Source organism: Elaeis guineensis, chromosome 3, assembly GCF_000442705.2.
Source record: "Elaeis guineensis isolate ETL-2024a chromosome 3, EG11, whole genome shotgun sequence".
NCBI classification, from domain to species: Eukaryota; Viridiplantae; Streptophyta; class Magnoliopsida; order Arecales; family Arecaceae; genus Elaeis; species Elaeis guineensis.
Window position 1 is genome coordinate 3,761,761 of NC_025995.2, and position 21,353 is coordinate 3,783,113.

The following is a 21,353-nucleotide window of genomic DNA, read 5'->3' on the forward strand; positions in this document are numbered from 1 at the left end:
TCAGGGCTATTTAGATAAGTGTTGCAAGATCCTTCCAAATCTTCCCAAGCTTAAGGCCCATTTGACAAAGCTTTTGGAGCGTCAAAAAATACTTTCTGACCCTCTAAAATATTTTTTAAATAGTATAATGGTGTTTAGTAAAAAATCAAAAAGTTGCTTTGAGTTTGTTAGGAAGCTAAAAAAAATTATTTGAAAAAAAAATTTATTTTGAAGTTTTTTTAATTTTTTTTAATTAATATCAAAAAAATATTTTAATTAAATAAAATTTTTTTGACGGCTAAAACGCATATCAATAAATCTCATCATTATATCTCTGTCATACCATATTATATTATTATAATAAATAGTTGAACAGGAACCATTGCAACATGCAACAAAGCTGCAAAATACCAGAACCAACCATAGAAAGCACCTCACCCATTTCTGATAAAAGAAACAGCATATCCATCCACTTCAAGAATAGCCGCAAACCAAGCATCCACCACATCCCTTTTAGACCACATGATATCCCCATTTAGAGCTTGGGTTAGCCATGTAATCCCCATTTAGACAACCATGAGACTAATAAAGGTGATTGAGAATTCAGCTGATGTTGATTGCCATTGTCCCAGTGCCGAAACGGAGATATTGAAGGCTTGTTGTTAATGTTAGTGTATTCATTAGCTAATAAACTAACTGTTTGAACCAGCTGCTGTGGAGATTGTTGCAACTACCGGAACAAACGATCATTACACGCTTTCCAAATCAATCATGCTACATAAGCCATAGTAGATTGCACCCCTGTCTCTACCTTGACACTTGAAAAAAAAAAAAAAAAAATATTAGTCCGGACAGTGTGAGAGGGCTGATATCAACAGCACATGTTCTACTAATCAACTGCCAACACTGCATAGCATAAGAACTATTGATAACTGCATGTTCATAGTCTTCCTCGGAATTAGTATAAAAATCACAGCATCTAGCAGAGGCAGGAATGATATTCTTTCTAGCCAGAACCTGCTTCCATGGTAGCCCCTCCTAAACCAACCTCCACCAAAATGTTTTGACCCTTGGCTGGACTTGCATTTTCCAAACCAGGCCCACTGTACAGCACTCTCTACCTTATGTCTGATATCAGGGATTTGATACATGTCAGCCAAGTGAACATGGGACTGATGGCTATGACACCAGACAAGCTGATCAAGTCTAACTCCTTGAGCAATCGGAAAGCAGGTAATAAGGCTCATCATCTCAGCCGAAAACTGACCCGCTAACTGTTCTTCATTCCATTGCCATGACATGGTAACAAATTCAGAGAACTTGAGGCCATTAGTGGCAGCCTCCATGTTAATGAAAGTGGGCCACCAATTAAGAAAAATATTGGAAATCCAAGGGTCTCCAAAGACATCAATAGATTTCCCATGCCACTGAGCCATTGAAATTTACTTTTGACCTAGTAGAACAAATTGTCCTCCAAATTGGAGAGCAATGTCTTGGGGCAGCATAATTTTCCCAAAGACAAGGAAAATGGTATTTAGTCGATATCAATTGGGCCCATATGGAGGATGGATTTAAAATCACCTGAGCCACCAATTAACACTAACATGCTTGGTGGCACTAAGACAATGAATTTATCCCCAAGCCCTCCTGGTTCTTAGGCAAGCAACCATGATCCCAAGACATCAAATGCAACCTCCTATGTTCTGTTCAATGCCCCCATAAGAAGGCCCAGATTTTCTTTTTTGATTTTAACAGGATAGATGAAGGGATAAGGATGCAGGACATAGCATATATCAGGATTAAAGATCAAACTGATTGCACTAATGTTGCTTTGAGAAAGATAATGCTTTCCATTTCCAGTTGTCCAGTTTTGCCATCACCATCTCCACCAAATTAGGGAGATCGATTTGATGCCTTTAGGGACTTTCCAAACACCGGTACTCCCAAATATTTCCAAGTTCTTCTACTTCGCTAAATATTTAGAATATGGCATATTTGCCTCTTGATTGTGGGAGAAGTTGTGGGACTAAAGATAATATAAGATTTTGTCTCATCAACTAGTTGGCCAGAGATAGAACAATAAGCTTGAAGGACGGACAAAAGAGCTCCTGCGTCTCTTATATTTGCGTGAGCAGAAGTTTCAATCAGGCTTCCAAATGTGTAGTAATGTTATTGTGAATCCAATTACTAGAATAAAAATCATATGGGGCGAGCATCAAAGAAGGAAATAAGAGATGGGCTTCTTATTTTCCTATACTTTCCTTACTATTACTTATCTTAAAGAAGAAATTCAAAAGTGAAGAATTCTTACTAATTGTGTCGTCAGTCCGATAATTTTAAAAAATCAAAAAAAAAAAAAATCATGCACAGTATTCTCTTTCTTTCTCAATTTTCAGAATACATTTCTTACTTGTACACACTACATGACTATCTAGAAAATTAATATATATCTCTAGGTAAATCGATGTATAGTTTGTAGAATACAAATAGATATAAGAGGAAAGGATTTTTGCAATGAAAAATTTTATAGAAAAAAGTAATACAAACTATTAGAAAAGCTTTTCTTGACGGATTTTAAGTCCATTGGAAGCCAACGGCAATAGTCTTGTAGGCAAAAAATTATGATGAAGAAGAAAATTTATTGAAAAAGGATAATTTTTTATGACGACAATCATTCCATCCGAAGAAACTATATTTATAATGAAAATAGATCCGTCGGGAAAAGATAAACTCTTTTATCATGATTTTATTAGCATAGAAAATAATGAAAATTTTAGTCAATAGATATTTATTCATAAAAGTTATGAGCATCAATTCATAATTAACTATCTATTTTTAGCAATGGTTATGTTTGTTGGGAAAGGTATGATCCTGCCAAATATAATTAATTATTGAAAAGTTTATTACCAACGGATGTAGTTCATTGGTGAAATTTTTTATTTAAAAAAATATATCTAAATCATAAATTTACCAACCTATTAAATGAAAGTCAATTATAAAATCAATATTAAAGCAGTTCATAAACATTTGCTTGCAAATGCTGAAAAAATTTTCAAAATGAAAACTCTGAACTTAACTAATAAAACTATAATCAAGTAGGTATATATGCTTTAATCAAACTACATAATTTATCCCACCATGGACGTGCCATAAGTTGTTCACATATGTTCATCTACATAATTCTATATACTTATATCTAACCTAACTAGTAACCACCAAAGCATAAAGGCTAAATTCTAATAGAACAAAAAAGAGTTTTATTTGCACTACATGACATTTCAGTCATAAAGATGTCTGCAACTATAAACATGCCTTAAGTCGTTTCTTTGCTCCTCGTGACTGTTCCAACCACATCCAAATCAAACAAACATACAAATTAATCTCACAGAATTCATGCAATTAATCTTTAAAATTCAAAAGCTGAATGTATATGGAGCAAAAGATGATATGCTATGGTTGGCACCACAAACTAAAAGCTATCAAATAGATAAATTCTAGTAAAAATTAAACATAATTTGGAGAAACCACTTTATAATAATAAATATACCTCAAAGAGCAAATTCATTAATGTTGCAAGTTTTCCTTTTGAATCTTGTAGCTCAATATCTGTCTCTTGAAATTTTTTCTTCATATCATGCAATTCCTTCTCAGTGGCTTCAAATCTTAATTTTGTAGCTTCAGCTTTTTCTTGATTTATTCAATTCTTATCTTAGCATTTTCTACTTTTTTCACCGCCCCTTCAATCATGACTTTCGGCTCCTGAGCTTGAATAGATCGTAAAGTAGATTGAGCTGGACCCATTCCTTCACATAAAAGACAGTTGCACTTGTTAAGGACAAAAACATGCATAAATATTTCTTCATCATTTAGAAAAATATTTTCTTCATCATTGTGCCTGCATTGAAGTTTATATTTTCAAGTGGTTAACATTAGCAAGTCCATGTACTGTTAATGAAATATCATGTTGAACCTGTTAATTTGGTAATTATAATGGGTCTAAAATTACCGTTGAAATGTATTTGATAATTATAATGGATATTTTGGTACAGAATTGAAGGGACCTAAGAAATACACGAGCATTATAACACTAGAATAAGATACAAGGCTAAAAAAATAAAAAACTAAAGCAGCATGGAAACTGCTATTACAGAAAAAGAACAAAATCAAAAAGAAGATAGCAGCAGTTGAGTAGCAGGTGAGCAATCTTTGAGTAGTGCACATCGGTATCTAAATTAGTTGTCCTATAAAGTATAAACTAAGCCTGAGAGAACGAATACTGAAGGGCATAGCAATAGTTTAATTGAGTCTGGTTACATTTGATAGAAATGAACAAAAGATATCATATTCTTTATTTTGTCTTCAGGAATCTCACTCTATCCTTTAACTTTAAGAGGTGCATGCGAAGGATAGATTTTTAACAATTATACTATACCCACTTGTGAATTGAGTACGATTCTCTTCTATAATTCTTCTCTTGTGATCCCACTCTACAAGATCCTGTCCTCGAATTTTCTAATTCATTGTTCATAGTCGTCCCTCGCCCTCTTTTCATAGTATTCATGACAACCTACAAAAACACAAGCATATAAAACATATATATAAACATCCACTTTAAATAAAAAATATTAGGAATATATATAAAATATAACATATAAAGGTACTGAAGTTATCATTTTCATCCTCTTGCTCATCATCAATAGTGTCCCTAGTAATATATAGGTGGAAGGTCTTGTTGGATGATAGCATCAATTTCTTTGCCTCTACTTTTAGTAATGCATCTCCCATTATAATTATTTCTTTCAGCCATGGTTATTTATCTTTATACACAAAGAAAAAATTAATTCTACTAGTTCCATATGGTATTATAATATTTCAATTTGTAGACAAATAGAGGCTAGAATAAAAGTCATCATCCATCAAAGCTTAAGGCCAGCCTTTGATATGGGCTCACTATAATCAAAATCTCATCTTTTTAATAACTACTAGTTCTCTTGCTTTGGTCACCTGTCATGCATATCTTTATCAGTCTCGATGTAATCTTTTGGTGACCTTTCCTTCTTACTGCTTAACTCTTGCTAGAACATAAGCTACTTTTGCAACACAAAAATACTTTGATATTTTCTAGCAGTTGATTTTAAAAGTCATAGATTGTGCATCCATTTGAAAATAATCCATGTGTTCTTTTCAAATGCAAAATGCATGGTATTTTGACTTTTCAGATCAAAGGATGATTGCTTTGCATGTACCATCTCTTAAATTCTGTAATTAGACTTTTATTGGGGAAGATTGTGGATAAAACTTTAAATTGACTTACCAAGATCAATTTTTGATAGGTTTGGAGAACGTAGATGCCTTTCAGTTTACAAAAACAGAAAGAAATAGAGAGCAACAGATTTTCAAATAAGCAACAAGAGACAACAATAGATTGTTTTTAAAATGAGATGTATCACAAAATCAAAAATATTCCAAAAGAAAACTCGTATGAATAATAAATGCAATGATAGCTACTTCATAATTCCGTTAAACACATCAATTTACACATAATACAAGTTTCAGGTGAGAGCAAAAATAGGACCCAGACAAAATTTAAAAAAGAAGGAATTATTGTTGATAAACGTTACTTATGTCATGTTCATCTAAGCATAAGAACTAAGATCGCATAGTTGTTGGAGCAGTGATTTTGGACGTTTTTAGTATTGCAAGCCCCTCCATTTCCATGTACCGAACATGCAATGGCAGCCCTGACATTGTTTTTTTAGCATGGATGGCATATAGGGCAGCGAGGATTGTTCTTATGAGAAGTGGCTCTTCATTCTTGTTGGAGATAATAAAAATAATTTTGTTTTTATTTGGGCTTATGACCGTGGTGTCAAATGTTTGAAACACCGATACAGCCTCCCTTTCTTTGTCACGGCCCAGCCCATAGGGCTCTTGGGCCTGGCAAATTTTGGAGAGCCCAAAATAGAGCCCAACGGGAGGAGGAGGAAGACTCCTAACCGGAGTCTTCTTCCCCTCCGACCCCGGTGAAATCGGACCCATGGAGTCCGAGTAAGGATAGAAAATCTCCCTTATAAAACCCTCCTTCTCTCCTTTAGGTATCTACAAAAGGTATTTTGAAGAGATTTTAAGAAATTTGAGAAATTTTTTTTCAAGAGGATCCGTGAGTTCTTAGATGGAGAAAAAGGAGGTCGTCGGAGTTCTTCTCGACCGTCGGAGCAAGGTAAGCTTCTTTCCTACTCTTCTTCCTTCCTAGGCATCCTTCTTTTGCTGGCAACTGATGGCAAGCCATCGAATTGGAGAAGAACAGGGCCATCCCTGTTTTTCTTATTTTTCTCTCCCGTGTGCCACCGGCAACAGCCACCGTTGGGGCTGTCAATGGGCTGTGGATGCATCGCCGTCGGCTGCTGTCGGAGGGTGGCCGGAGTCAGCCCTCCTTGGTCGCATGAGGGTGAGAGGAGATGGAGAGAGACGATGCCCCTGTTTTGGACGAGGAAAAGGAAAAAGAAAGAAGAAAAAGAAAAGAAGAAGGAAAAGAAAAAGAAAAGAGAAAGAGAAAAATAAAAAATATATAAAAAAAAGAAAAAAAAAGAAGAAAGAGAGAATTTTCTCTCTCTCCTTTTTCTTTTCTCTTCCTCTTTCCTCTCTCCTCTCTCTACCTTCTCTCTCTAATTTTTCTCTCTAGATTCTCTCTCTAGACCTTTTTCTCTCTCTTTATAGATTTTACCTTTCTAGTGTCTTTCTCTCTTTGATTTCATCACGGATCTTAAGATAAACTTGAGATGAAAATAAGATGATCTGAGATTGCTTCGAAATTCATGCAGTAGATTAGATCCCGATCCGATCTTTATTCGAAATTGATAACATCAATCATGGTTAATTCATATTGAATCACCCTGATATGATCTTTGATGATCTCGATCATGATTGCCTCGTCTGAAGGATACAAAAATTTTCTCTCTTCACTTTCTCTCTCTACTTTCTCTCTCTAGAATTTTCTCTCTCTTCATGGATTTTCTCTCTCTAAAAGTCTTATGGATCAGTGGAGGATCCAGATACTTAGACAAATCTTAATTTTGATTAATCCTGAGAGAGGTCCTAGATTTGTGTTATTAGGATCGATTATCGATAATTTTTTCCATATATGATTTTTATATTTGATCAGGGTTATGAAGAGATACGATTGTCTGCATAAGATATCGAGTGAAATATTTTGTTAGAGAAATTCATAAATCAAAGAAGAACATTGATTTCTAGATTTGGATTAGTCACCGATAAAGGTAAGAATCCCTGTACATGATCACCATTATATATGTTATTTTACCGTTGATTTTATCTCATTGATTTTGCATCGTTAAATTTGAGATCGATGAATTTATTATATCTGAGACACTGTTATTTATTTATGTGATTTTGAGCATGAGTATGTTATATCAATACATATGTATCAGCGATTGATGGCATGATTATATGGGTATGACATATTTATTATACTGTAAAAATTGAATTGATTAATGAAGTCAAATATTATAATTTCATGAAAATGAAAGAAAAGAGAAATATGGTTTGGACTGGCCTTGTCATGTGGAATAGCCTGCTAGGAGCTTATGCCTGGGACAGCCCCCACAGGCTTATATGTAGAAGAATCTGATCTGAGAAAGATCATGAATGATTTGATCCGAGAAAGATCATGGCCACTTTGATCCGAGAAAGATCATGAATATTTCAATCCGAGAAAGATCACAGAAATCGATCCGAATAAAAGATCGTCGCATAATCCTGGTAGTCCAAAGCCAAAGCCAAAAAGAAAAGGATTAAAGACGATGTGATAATGGAAGAAAATAGAAAGATAAGATATGAAATAATCGTTGAATAAAATTATTTCACTTATTAACATATGATAATGCATCTCTTTTGATAAAACAGATAATCTATAAATGTTTGCTATATTCTAGACAGTGAACATCGACTTTTATGTGTCATTGCTTATTCTTTATTTTCAGATTATATTATTATATTGGTGTGATATGAAAATTCTTACTGGGCTGTAAAGCTCACACCCCTTCATCTTTCTTTTCTTCTCAGAGTTACAAGATGTCCATGGTTGGCTATGGTATGGATTTCTGAGTAAGCGGATGCATAGATAGAGTACCGTTGATACCTAATCAGAGGATTGAAGGAATGTTAATTGTAATTATGCAAGTTTTATAAATTATTATTGAAATTAAATATTATGGTTGATAAGGTTGTAATGATTTAATTTGGCCTTGCATATTCTTTAGGACTTGCTCTAAGGAGTGTGTGGCCATCATGTATCCGATTCAGGTGTTGGGTTCGGGGCATTACAAAATGGTATCAGAGCTTAGATTTAAAATCACTAAGATTATGAAGTGATGTCAAAGCTTTATGTAAGATCAATAGGATATGACAGAGTGATATCTGATCTTAGAGCTTAGGTTATGATCATTGGAGATTACGATATAAATGATTAGGATGTGATAGAATAATATCAAAGCTTAGATTTAAAATCACTAGAGATTATGAAGAGAGATTAAAACTTTATGCATGATCAATAGGATGTGACAGAGTGATATCAGAGAATATGATAGAACAGTGCTAGAGCTCAGGTTTAAGGTCACTAGGAATTGTCATATAAGTGATATCAAAACTTTGGGATTATAATCAATAGAGTATGATTGATAATATCAGAGTTTAAGATTATGATCATTAAAGGTATGATAGAATGATATTAGAGTTTAGGTTATGATCACTAGAAAATATAATTTAAGTGGTATTTGAGTTTAAGGTTATAATTATTCAGAATTATAATTTTAGTGATATCTGAACTTAGGTTATGATCATGAGAAACATGATAGATATAAAAAAGAAGATTCAATATTTAGATTTCGAATCAATAGATATTAAGATGAAATTTATGCATAAGTGGCGTATGATGTCCATAATAAAATTGATGAGTTATATCTTGGATTTCAATTAGTAGGGTGGCCTGAATATAAGAAGAGTTGATCTTAGAAGGAAGTGAGAGGTATTGATATGTTATGTTGAGTATACTCGATGATTTTGGAATGCTAAACTTATATGGAAGAAAATTATGATAACTTTTTTTAATTTTGATATTAATTATCTGAGCATTACAAATTTTAAATTTACTAGAAGAAAGTTAGGATATGGTCTAAGAAGAAATTTCATCATATGAGAGAGAAATATTTTTGAGCATTGAACCTATAAGAGGATCATATATGAAACTCAATCTTAGAAGAAAAATATACTTGAATTTTATTATGAGAATATGAGATACACATCTTGGTGAAATCTTTGGTTACTCAAAATATCATATTCTGAATATGATTCCTTGATCTTTCAAGTTGCATTGAATTTCAAGTTAAAAGCTTACTTTTCTAAGTGGATCAAAAGTATTTTGATATTGTTGTTAAATTAGAGAAGAAAATTTATTTTATCAGAGTATGATATACAGGTTATGATGAAATCTTTAATAATTTATATTACTCTCTTTGGATTAGATTTTTTTTAATTTTTTTTGTAATTGTTGAAGATGGTGAAATGTATTAATTATTCAAGTCAAAGTTTGGATTGAACTAAGACATCTTGCTAGTGTTAAATTTTGAATGACTTATACAAGGGACAAGATTTTGTATGGATTTATCGATTAATATTAAGGGTTGTGATGAAGAGAGCTCTATAAGAAATAATCAAGTTGATTCTACTTAAGGATGTTGGCTTGAGTTCTTCTAGTTTGTCAAGTTAGATTTAATTCTTTTAAAAAGAAAGATTGATTTAGAAATTATCTAAATGATTGTAAGGTAAATCTAAGGTTAACTCCAATTGATTCTAGACATGTTGGATTCTTGAAGAGTGATGAAACTTATGCAATGATTTCAAACATAGAAAGTGGATCAAGATTTAATTTTTATATGCTATACCCGAAGGTAGTAAAGATAAAGAAACTTAAAATTTTGCCCTAAGTCTTATATAAAATTTGAAGGTTAGATCTATCCTGGATTGATCTAACATATAAGGATATTTTTATCTTTGATAGACTTATATAATTTGATAAATTAAGATCAGAGTGCGTAGCAAAAGCATGGTGGATTAAATTGATTAGAAATATTAATCTTTTAAATCAAAAGATATTATGATGGAATACATTAGTTGCAAATAAGGAATGATTTTATTGATAATGAAATGATGCTATAGATTTTGATCTAATCTGATCATAGTCAGATAATTTTTGTCAGTAGGTTGTTTCATTATAAATAATGCCAAAAAATTTTAGATATCTCAAGTTTATTAACAGCTTGATAGTTCTGATATTAGTTCAAACTTAGAATGTCCTGACATAGATCTCATTTTTTTCAAATTTAATATTGTTACTCGAACTGATATAGAAGATTGAGGTTTTCTTAAGATGAGAGTTTACATATAAAATTTGCTGAAAGGTCAAGAGAAGAAAGAAATTGATGATTGTGAAGAGTGCCCGATGTTTGATCTTTATTTATTTTTTATCAAGGGTATTCTGAGATAATTATGAATTTCGAGTGGAATGTATTAGACAAATAATAGTGGTATATTAATACAAGTCCAAAATGTTACAGTTCTTCAAAAAGTTGAGAAATCAATAAGAAGGGATGAGTTTGAGATTTCAAATAATTTTTGTTATAACAAGATCATGAGAAATAAATAATATATAAGATATTATCGTAAGCTTGAGAATGACATGAAGAATGTATACTTTGAAATATATATCTCGAACGACATAACTTAATTTCGAGGATGAAATTATTTTAAGGAGGAGAGATTGTCACGGCCCAGCCCATAGAGCTCTTGGGCTTGGCAAATTTGGAGAGCCCAAAACAGAGCCCGACGGGAGGAGGAAGACTCCTAACCGGAGTCTTCTTCCCCTCCGACCCCGGTGAAATCGGATGCATGGAGTCCGAGTAAGGGTAGGAAATCTCCCTTATAAAACCCTCCTTCCCTCCCTTAGGTATCTACAAAAGGTATTTTGAAGAGATTTTAAGAAATTTGAGGGATTTTTTTTCAAGAGGATCCGTGAGTTCTTAGATGGGGAAAAAGGAGGTCGTTGGAGTTCTTCTCGACCATCGGAGCAAGGTAAGCTCCTTTTCTACTCTTCTTCCTTCCAAGGCATCCTTCTTTTGCTGGCAACTGACGGCAAGCTGTCAAATTGGAGAAGAACAGGGCCATCCCTATTTTTTTTATTTTTCTCCCCCGTGTGCCACCGGCAACAGCCACCGTTGGGGCTGTCACCGGGGCTGTGGATGCGTCATCGTCGGCTGCTGTCGGAGGGTAGCCAGAGTCGGCCCTCCTTGGCCGCATGAGGGTGAGAGGAGATGGAGGGGGACGATGCCCCTGTTTTGGACGAGGAAAAGGAAAAAAAAAGAAGAAAAAGAAAAGAAGAAGGAAAAGAAAAAGAAAAAGAAAAAGAGAAAGAGAAAATTAAAAAATATATAAAAAAAAATTAAAAAGAAGAAGAAGAAAGAGAGAATTTTCTCTCTCTCCTCTCTCTTTTCTCTTCCTCTTTCCTCTCTCCTCTCTCTACCTTCTCTCTCCAGATTCTCTCTCTAGCCCTTTTTCTCTCTCTTTATGGATTTTATCTCTCTAGTATCTTTCTCTCTTTGATTTCATCACGGATCTTAGGATAAACTTGAGATGAAAATAAGATAATCTGAGATTACTTCGAAATTCATGTAGTAGATTAGATCCCGATCTGATCTTTATTCAAAATTGATAACATCAATCATGGTTAATCCATATTGAGTCACCCTGATGTGATCTTTGATGATCTCGATCATGATTGCCTCGTTTGAAGGATACAAAAATTTTCTTTCTTCACTTTCTCTCTCTACTTTCTCTCTCTAAAATTTTCTCTCTCTTCATGAATTTTCTCTCTCTAGAAGTCTTATAGATCAGTGGAGGATCCAGATACTTAGACAAATCCTAATTTTGATTAATCCTGAGAGAGGTCCTAGATTTGTGTAATTATGATCGATTATCGGTAATTTTTTTCATATATGATTTTTATATTTGATTAGGGTTATGAAGAGATACGATTGTCTGCATAAGATATCGAGTGGAATATTTTATTAGAAAAATTCATAAATCAAAGAAGAATATTGATTTCTGGATTTGGATCAGTCACCGATAAAGGTAAGAATCCCTGTACATGATCACCATTATATATGTTATTTTACCATTGGTTTTATCTCATTGATTTTGCATCGTTAAATTTGAGATCGATGAATTTGTTATATCTGAGACACTGTTATTTATTTATGTGATTTTGAGCATGAGTATGTTATATCAATACATATGTATCAGCGATTGATGGCACGATTATATGGGTATGACATATTTATTACACTGCAAAAGTTGAATTGATCATTAATGAAATCAAATATTATAATTTCATGAAAATGAAAAGAAATAGAAATATGGTTTGGACTGGCCTTGTCATGTGGAATAGCCTGCCAGGAGCTTATGTCTGGGATAGCCCCCACAGGCTTATATGTGAAAGAATCTGATTCGAGAAAGATCATGAATGATTTGATCCGAGAAAGATCATGGCCACTTTGATCCGAGAAAGATCATAAATATTTCGATCTGAGGAAGATCACAGAAATCGATCCGAATAAAAGATCGTCGTATGATCCTGATAGTCCAAAGCCAAAGCCAAAAAGAAAAAGATTAAAGACGATGTGATAATGGAAGAAAATAGAAAGATAAGACATGAAACAATCGTTGAATAAAATTGTTTCACTTATTAACATATGATAATGCATCTCTTTTGATAAAACAGATAATCTATAAATATTTGCAGTATTCTGAACAGTGAACATCAGCTTTTATGTGTCATTGCTTATTCTTTATTTTCAGATTATATTATTATATTGGTGTGATATGAAAATTCTTACTGGGCTGTAAAGCTCACACCCCTTCATCTTTCTTTTCTTCTCAGAGTTACAAGATGTCTATGGTTGGCTATGGTATGGATTTGTGAGTGAGCGGATGCATAGATAGAGTACCGTTGATACCTGATCAGAGGATTGAAGGAATGTTAATTGTAATTATGTAAGTTTTATAAATTATTATTGAAATTAAATATTATGTTTGATAAGGTTGTAATGATTTAATTTAGCCTTGCATATTCTTTAGGACTTGCTCTAAGGAGTGTGCGGCCATCACGTATCCGATCCGGATATTGAGTTCGGAGCGTGACATTCTTCTTCTTTTTCTTTCACTTTTTTTTAAATTTTTGATTTTTATAACTTGAGCTTGCAATCAGCTTACACCGTGAAGTTTAATTAATGGTTAAGTATGAATTGAGACAGCTGCATCTGTTTCTTTCTTTTTCTGTCTTAAATATAATGTGGCACAGAATGGGTATTCGTTAATGGAAGTGTGAGATACAGATTTGTGAGGACCCCTTGTTATTTCTTTTAGAGGGATTATTATGAGGAAGAAGAGCAAGTTTGAATGAACAGGAGTTGTACTTGATGAGTGCTAACCTATAAATTTCTCTTCACCAACTTAATTGTATTCTTGCTTTTATGATTACATACTTTTTTTGACCCAACCCCCCCCCCCCACAAAACAGAATTTATTAATAGAGAAATATGTACAGAATCTAAGGGAACAAGAGTTACAGAGAAGAAGCACCCAACAAAATGGTGCCAAAGGTAGCTAAACCCATGAACCAGGCCAAACCAAAAATATTAATTATCAGGATCTCAAATTTGAAATATAATACGGCCATACTACCGAGAGATATAGTCCACGATGATATAAAGCCAATATTCATTTTCTTAAATAGAATAATAGATGCATCATAAAATAAAAATAGTAAAAAATTTAATTTAAATTCTTAATTAAACCAAAATTAGTTCAGAATATCTAAATTTAAAATCAAATATCAAATTCATATCTCAAAATTCATAAATAGTTAAGTATAAGTCTATGATCATCAAATAAACTAAATTTCAGCTATAAAATTTTTCAGATTACTATGCAGATCCTCAAGCCTAGATCCTTCGTCGATCCTAATCTTATACTTCTATAAAAGAAAAAAATTAAAAAAAAAAGTATGAGCTATACAAGCTTAGTAAGTAGAACCTACACTTTCTTATTGGATCAAGCATAATTTTTTTCATATTAATACAATATTAAAAATAATAGATAATATAAAATAAAATATTTCATAGAACATATAATAAAATAAATCATAAAAAAAATCAAAATTTTATTATCAAATCACTTTGACATAAAAAATCTTGGTCAAACAAATGTAATTTTAGGTATGAAGATTAATGCATCATTTAATTCCTATTATCTAACTCAATTACACTATACTCAAATAATCTTAGACAAATTTAAATATTCATATCATTCTTCTTTGTCTACACCATATGATTCTAGTGTTCAATTAGTAAATAATACTGATAACTCTATGAATCAAGCAAAATATGCTCAAATCATTGGATCACTACTATATCTAGCTAATAAAACTAGATCTGATATTGCTTATGTTGTTTCTAGATTGAGTAGGTATACTAGTAACCCTAGCATATCTCATTAGATTGCTTTAAAAAGAGTTTTTAGATATCTTAAAGATACCTTTTCTTATGAACTTAGATTTGTTGACTATTTAGCTATACTTTAGGGATTTAGTGATACTAACTAGATTGCTGATTCTTTAGATATTAAGTTTGCTTTAGGATATATATTTACTCTTGGACGTAGTACTATTTCTTGGCAATCTGTAAAATAATAGCTAGAAGTACCCTAGAGATAGGGTTAATAGCCCTTGATATCACATCCTTTGAAGCTGAATGGCGAAAATATTTATGGTCATCTATTTCTTTAATACAAACTTCCATTCCTGCTATATCTATTTACTATAATTCTAGAGCTGTAATTGAGTTTTGTAAAAAAAAAAACTCATAAATTCTAAAACTAATAGATATATAAAGTTAAGACAAAAGTTTATTAGATGGTAATAAAAGTATGATATAATAGTATTAAATTTTATAAAGTCTAACCAAAATCTTACTAACTATCTTATTAAAGGCTTGAATAGGATCAAGGTCCTTGAGACATTGAGGGAGATGGGACTTTGCTTATAATGGATCTTGTAATAGTGGAATTCTAACCTTTGTGATAGAAGATCTCTTGAAAAAAATTCAATATGATAATAATAAACTAATTAGTTGGTTAGGGAGCATTGTGATTTATTGATATAAGAGTCATGGACTACATCCCATCCATGTTTAGTGCTCTTGTGTTAGTGGTTAAGGAAGAGCTATCACTTTGAATGAGATCTGAGGTAATATTTTCCATGTGATATGACTCTACACATATCCCGAAAGGGGCTCACCTATATGAGAGTATCTGTATATGATCGTGAATATGAGAAAAGGCTATCTCTAGCATCTCTTATAAAAAAAATAAAATATATGTGCAGGACCATTAATGCACAGTCTTGCGATGAAGAAACTCTATACTATGTATATAGTAGTTGAAGTCTGGATCAAAAAAACATAGTTAAAAATCTGGTTCACTCTAATTCTTTCAGATAGAAACTATTTACACTAAGTAAGATTAAGTTATCTTACCCATTGTATAGTATAAGCATCTAAAAATTTATATTATTTTATTTTATTATTATTTAAAAAATTTTGAGTTTATGGGATATTGTTGGTGAAAATTTTAAATTAGAAAACTCAAAATATGCTAAATAAATTTTTCTCCAAATTTGCTTTTTTACTTTGATTGAGATCTTTTAGCCCCACATCAGTGGAGAGTTTTTTCTAGCCCTTTATATGAGAAAAGGGTTTGACTAAGTCCTTAGAGATGTTTAAGGAGGTTTGAAAGAAAATCTTTAATATGCACGCATGCAAATTAGGCCGGGTCAAGTCGAGATGGGGTAAGGCATGGACGTGCGTACAGATGGGAGCTTAGCACCCCACCAACCAAAAATTATTATTTCTATTTATTTTATTTATTTTTAACTTTTAATTATCATTCTAATTTTTTAAATGTTGGGACTTTAATATTTTGAACATTGGCTTTAATTTTTGGAACATTAGGCTTTTAATCATCTGAATGTTAGATTTTAGTTACTTGAATGTTGGGCTCTTTTTTTTTTTTTTTTTTTGAAAAAAATTTGGCTATAAAAAGGCCCTTAAGGGACCTAACTTAGTAAGCCATCAAATAACCTAACAAGTCTCTTCTCTCTAAAACTTTCTCTTTTTCTTTTTGAGTTTTCTTCTTCTCTTTCTGAGTGCTAAAAGTATTTTCATCAACCTCCTTCATAGTCATACTTGCAAACGGAGGATACCAGTTATATCTTGGGGTGGTGTTTCTAAGTTTCTTGCACGAAGGATGAAAATATACCTTAGGATAGTGCTACGCATGCTTCCGGTTCTTTTCGATTTTGGTTTGCTATCTTAGACTACATCTAGTATATATCGCAAGTTGTGTTCTAACAAGCATGACAAAGCTTGATCGCTCCAGCTATCGATCCGAGAAGGGGCACTCGAATGGGAGGAATTTAGAGCTAAGGAAAGAGAAATAGAGAGAAGAGAGAAGAAAGAAAGAAGAAGAGGAAACAAAGAAGAAAAGAGAAGGAGAAGAAAAGGAATGAGAAGAAGATGGAAAGAGCTTGGAGAAAATTCATAATCAAAATTTGGGCATTCATTACGATTCTGGCTCATCAAAAATTATGAAGGATTTGGGCTTCATGGATTCAGGGGAAGACTCTTCATTGCGGTATAAAATTTTTCTCCTCGCGCATCACTTTGGTGCCAACAAATAAAGGCCCAATTCCCTCAATATTTACCAACAATTCTTTGGCAAAAAAATTTTCTCAATGACTACCACTAATTTATTAAAAAATATTATATATAATAATATATTTGCAATGAAAATAAATATTCATCAAAAAAATCATTTTTTTCTATACATGATTTATTATCCGTTGGAAATGTTTGTTACAAACATATCTTTTCTTATAGTATTCACTAGTATAATATATGGCTAGATGATATACACTTAGTAAATTAACTATCTAGCAACCCAAATATATATTCTCAAGTAAATTAATATACAGCTTATAAAACATCATGTTCATCAGTATACACTATATAAGTAAATGATACATACTTTTGACTTCTAATACATATTGTAAGTTTTTTTAATATATATCTAGTTGCAATTCAATACATACCTCCAGGCCAATCAATACAAAATTTTCATAATATACTTTTTATTAGTATATACTATATGGTTAGATGAAACATATCAAGTGAATTAATTATATGGTAAGCTAATACATATCTCTACATAAATTAATATATGGTTTTCAAAATATAATATTCATTAGTATCATACATAGTACACAATTTCCTAGCTTTGTCTAATTCAAGAAATTATATGTGTGTGTGTGTGTGTGTTTTTAGATTGCATGAACTCCTTGGTGCACTGATCCTAGAAAAGAAAGAGGAATTTAGAGGAGAAAAAAGAGAGTTTAAAAGGAGGAGAAAGACATTATGGACGTGTGAGATAGCTTGATGAAGAAGAGAATAGATAAAAATTTAATGAGGAAGAAAGAGGATGCTACGTATGATTTTATTTTCTTTTTGATTTTTTTCAAAATCATTGGACTCATGATTCTATTAGTAGAAGTTCTTAATTTTTGAATTTTTTTTCTTTAAAATAAGCAACAGAGAAAATATGGCAAAATAGGAAGCTATCCTTTATTTTCTTCTTTGCTGCATGATCATATAATTGTGGTTCCAATTATTATCCCTCCCACCGACTCTTTTCTTCATTAAATTTTGGGCACCGATGAGAGGATGAGTCACCAACGAGAGGATGGGACGTTTGGGCATCAGCAAGAGGAGAGGATGAGGAAAGAAGAGGGAAGTGGGGTTTAGGCGCCTGTGAGAGAGGGTTGACGCGGGTTTGAGCATCGGTGAGAGGGGGTTGAGGGGGTTTGGGCATCGACAATAGAGGGTTGAGGACAGAGATGAGGAGTGTACCAAAGAAATTTTTTCCACCGTACTTGAATAAATATGGCGGAGTATTAGTGATGGCAAGTCACCGTCCCTATTACCATCAGTAGATTTATTAGTGACGGTAAAATCCATCGCTAAACATGGATAGCCATCGTGCTAATATTTTTATGAAAAAAATTATTTTTTCATAAATTTTTAAATAATTTTTTTTTAAATTTTACCATCGGTAAAAGTATTAGCGATGGCATATTCTGTCGCTAAAAATAGATAGCTGTCGCTAATACTTTTATCAAGAAAAAATATTTTTTTATAATTTTTTAAATAATTTTTTTCAAAATTATTGGTGATGGCGAATACATCCATCACTAATAACCATCGGTAATTAATTAATTTAATTATAATTATAATCTAAATTTTTTTAAAAAAATTAAATTTATTAAAAATTTTAAATTCTAATTAATTTAATTATAATTATAATCATTGCTAATAGTCATCTTTCATCGCTAATAATGATTATTAGAGATGATAAAAATATCATCGCTAAAAGTCGTTACTAATAACTTTAATATTTTAAAAAATTATTAATATTTTAAAAAATTATTAATTTTAAAATTTAAAGATCATATTCATCATTCATTATCTAAATAATTATCATTAGAGTATCATCACAAAAGACTACCTCGATCCGGTAGCCCTAAGTATGTCGATCATTAAAATTTGATTTTGACGGTCACGAATGATCGTATAATGATCTGATAGATAGAGACCATCAATGGATCTAAAAATTTATAATGATGATATTGATGAAATTTATAGAATACTATCAAAATTTTACTTCAATCAGACATCATTATCATAGTCAATTTAGTACGGAATGATTTGAGCCGTTAAATAAAAAATAAGTGATCAAAAGATCAAACAGCATCCAATTATAAGATAATTTTTTTAGATAAATGATCTTTGCTACTACTTTAATCGTTTGTCCGATAGTGATCGTAAAATTCAAATCATATATATATGAACGATGCAAAACTATATGTCTCTTGATATTCATTCTTAAAGTCCTTAAGTAATTATACTTATACTTTTATAAAATCTACTTAATGTAGATGGTTCATATATGCATGATTTAGATTTTATGATCATCACTATATAAATGATTAAAGTAGTAACAAAGATCATATATCTAAAAAATCATCTTAATCGGTTAATCACTCATTTTTTATTCAACAATCGAAATCATCTCATGCTAAATTGATCATGATAATAATGTTCGATTGAAATAAAATTTTGATAGTTTGCTACAAATATCATCAAGATCATCATTATAAGTTTTTAGATCCATCGATGATCTCTATCTATCAGATTATCATACAATCATTCATGATCATTGAAATTGAAATTTATTGATCGACATAGTTAGGGCTATCAGATCGAGGCGATCTTTTATGATGATACTCTAATGATAATTATTTAGATAATAAATGATGAAGATAATTATTCATCATCACTAATAAATTTAATAAATAAAAAAAATTTATTTTTTGTGATGGTAATTTTCATCTCTGATAGTGCTGTCGCTAATGATCATTAGCGATGGTCTATTTTATCGCTAATACTCTTTTCGCCGTCGCTAATAAGTTTAATAAATAAATTTTTTTTATGACGGTAAAATCCATTGTTAATAGTGCCATCGCTAATGATTATTAGCGATGGAAAGTACCATCTCTAATATCATTTCCATCATCGCTAATAAATTTAATAAATAATTTTTTTACAATGATTTATTTTTTATCGCTATTTATTGTCAATAAATTTTTTTATTAGTGACAACAAAAATACTGTCGCTAATATCCATTAGTTAAAAAGATATTAGCGATGAAATTATTATCATCGGTAATACCGTCGCTAATACAGTTTATTAGCAATAGCTAAAACATCATTGTTAATGACTGTCGCTAATACCTTAATTTCTTGTAATGATAGTCATGGATATGAGAAAAGACTATCTCTAGTATCTTTTATAAAAAAATAAGATATATGTGCAAGACCACTAATGTACAAACTTGTGATGAAGAAACTCTATACTATGTGTAGTAGTTGAAGTCGGGATCAAAGAAACATAGTTCAAGTCCTAGTTCACTCTGATTCTTTCAGATAGAAATTATTCATACTAAGTAAGGTTAAGTTACCTTAATCATTGTATAGTACAAGCATCCAAAAAATTATATTATTTTATTTTACTATTATTTGAAAAATGTTGAGTTTTGTGGAGGATTGTTGGCAAAAAATTTAAATTAGAAAATTCAAAATATCTTAAATGAATTTCCCTCCAAATTTGCTCTTTTACTTTGATTGAGATCTTTTAGTCCCACATCGGGAGTGGAGAGTTTTTTCTAACCCTTTATATGAGAAAAGGGTTTGACTAAGTCCTTAAGAGGCATTTGAGGAGGTTTGAAAGAAAATCTTTAATATGCATGCATGCAAACAAGGCTGGGTCAGGTCGGGATGGGGTAGGGTATGGGCATGCGTGCGGGTGCAAGCTTAGCACCCTGCCAACCCAAAATTATTATTTTTGTTTATTATAATAATTTTCAATTTTTAATTATCATTTTAATTTTTTAAATGTTGGGGCTTTAATATTTCGAACATTGGCTTTAATTTTTGGAACGTTTGGCTTTTAATCATCTGAATGTTGGATTTTAGTTATTTGAATATCAGGCTCTTTTTTTTTTTTTTTTTGAACATTGGGCTAGCTCAAATGGTCAAAATTTTGGCTATAAAAGGGTCCTTAGGGGACCTAACTTAGTAAGCCATCAAATAACCTAACATGTCTCTTCTTTCTAAAGCTTTCTCTCTTTCTTTCTGAGTTTTCTTCTTCTCTTTTTGAGTGCTAAAAGTGTTCTCATCAACTTCTTTCACAGTCATACTTGCAAACAAAGAATACCAGTCATATCTTGGGGTGGTGTTTCTAAATTTCTTGCATAAAGGATGGAAATATGCCTTAGAATAGTGCTACGCATGCTTCCAGTTCTTTTCAATTTTGGTTTGCTATCTTAGACTACATTCAGTATATATCACATGTTGCATTCTAACAAGCATGACAAAGCTTGATCGCTCCAGCCATCGATCTGGGAAGGAGCACTCGAATGGGAGAAATTTAGAGCTAAGGGAAGAGAAATAGAGAGAAGAGAGAAGAAAGAAAGAAGAAGAGGAAACAATGAAGAAAAGAAAAGGAGAAGAAAAAGAATGAGAAGAAGATGGAAAGAGCTTGGAGAAAATTTATAATCGAAATTTGGGCATTCATTA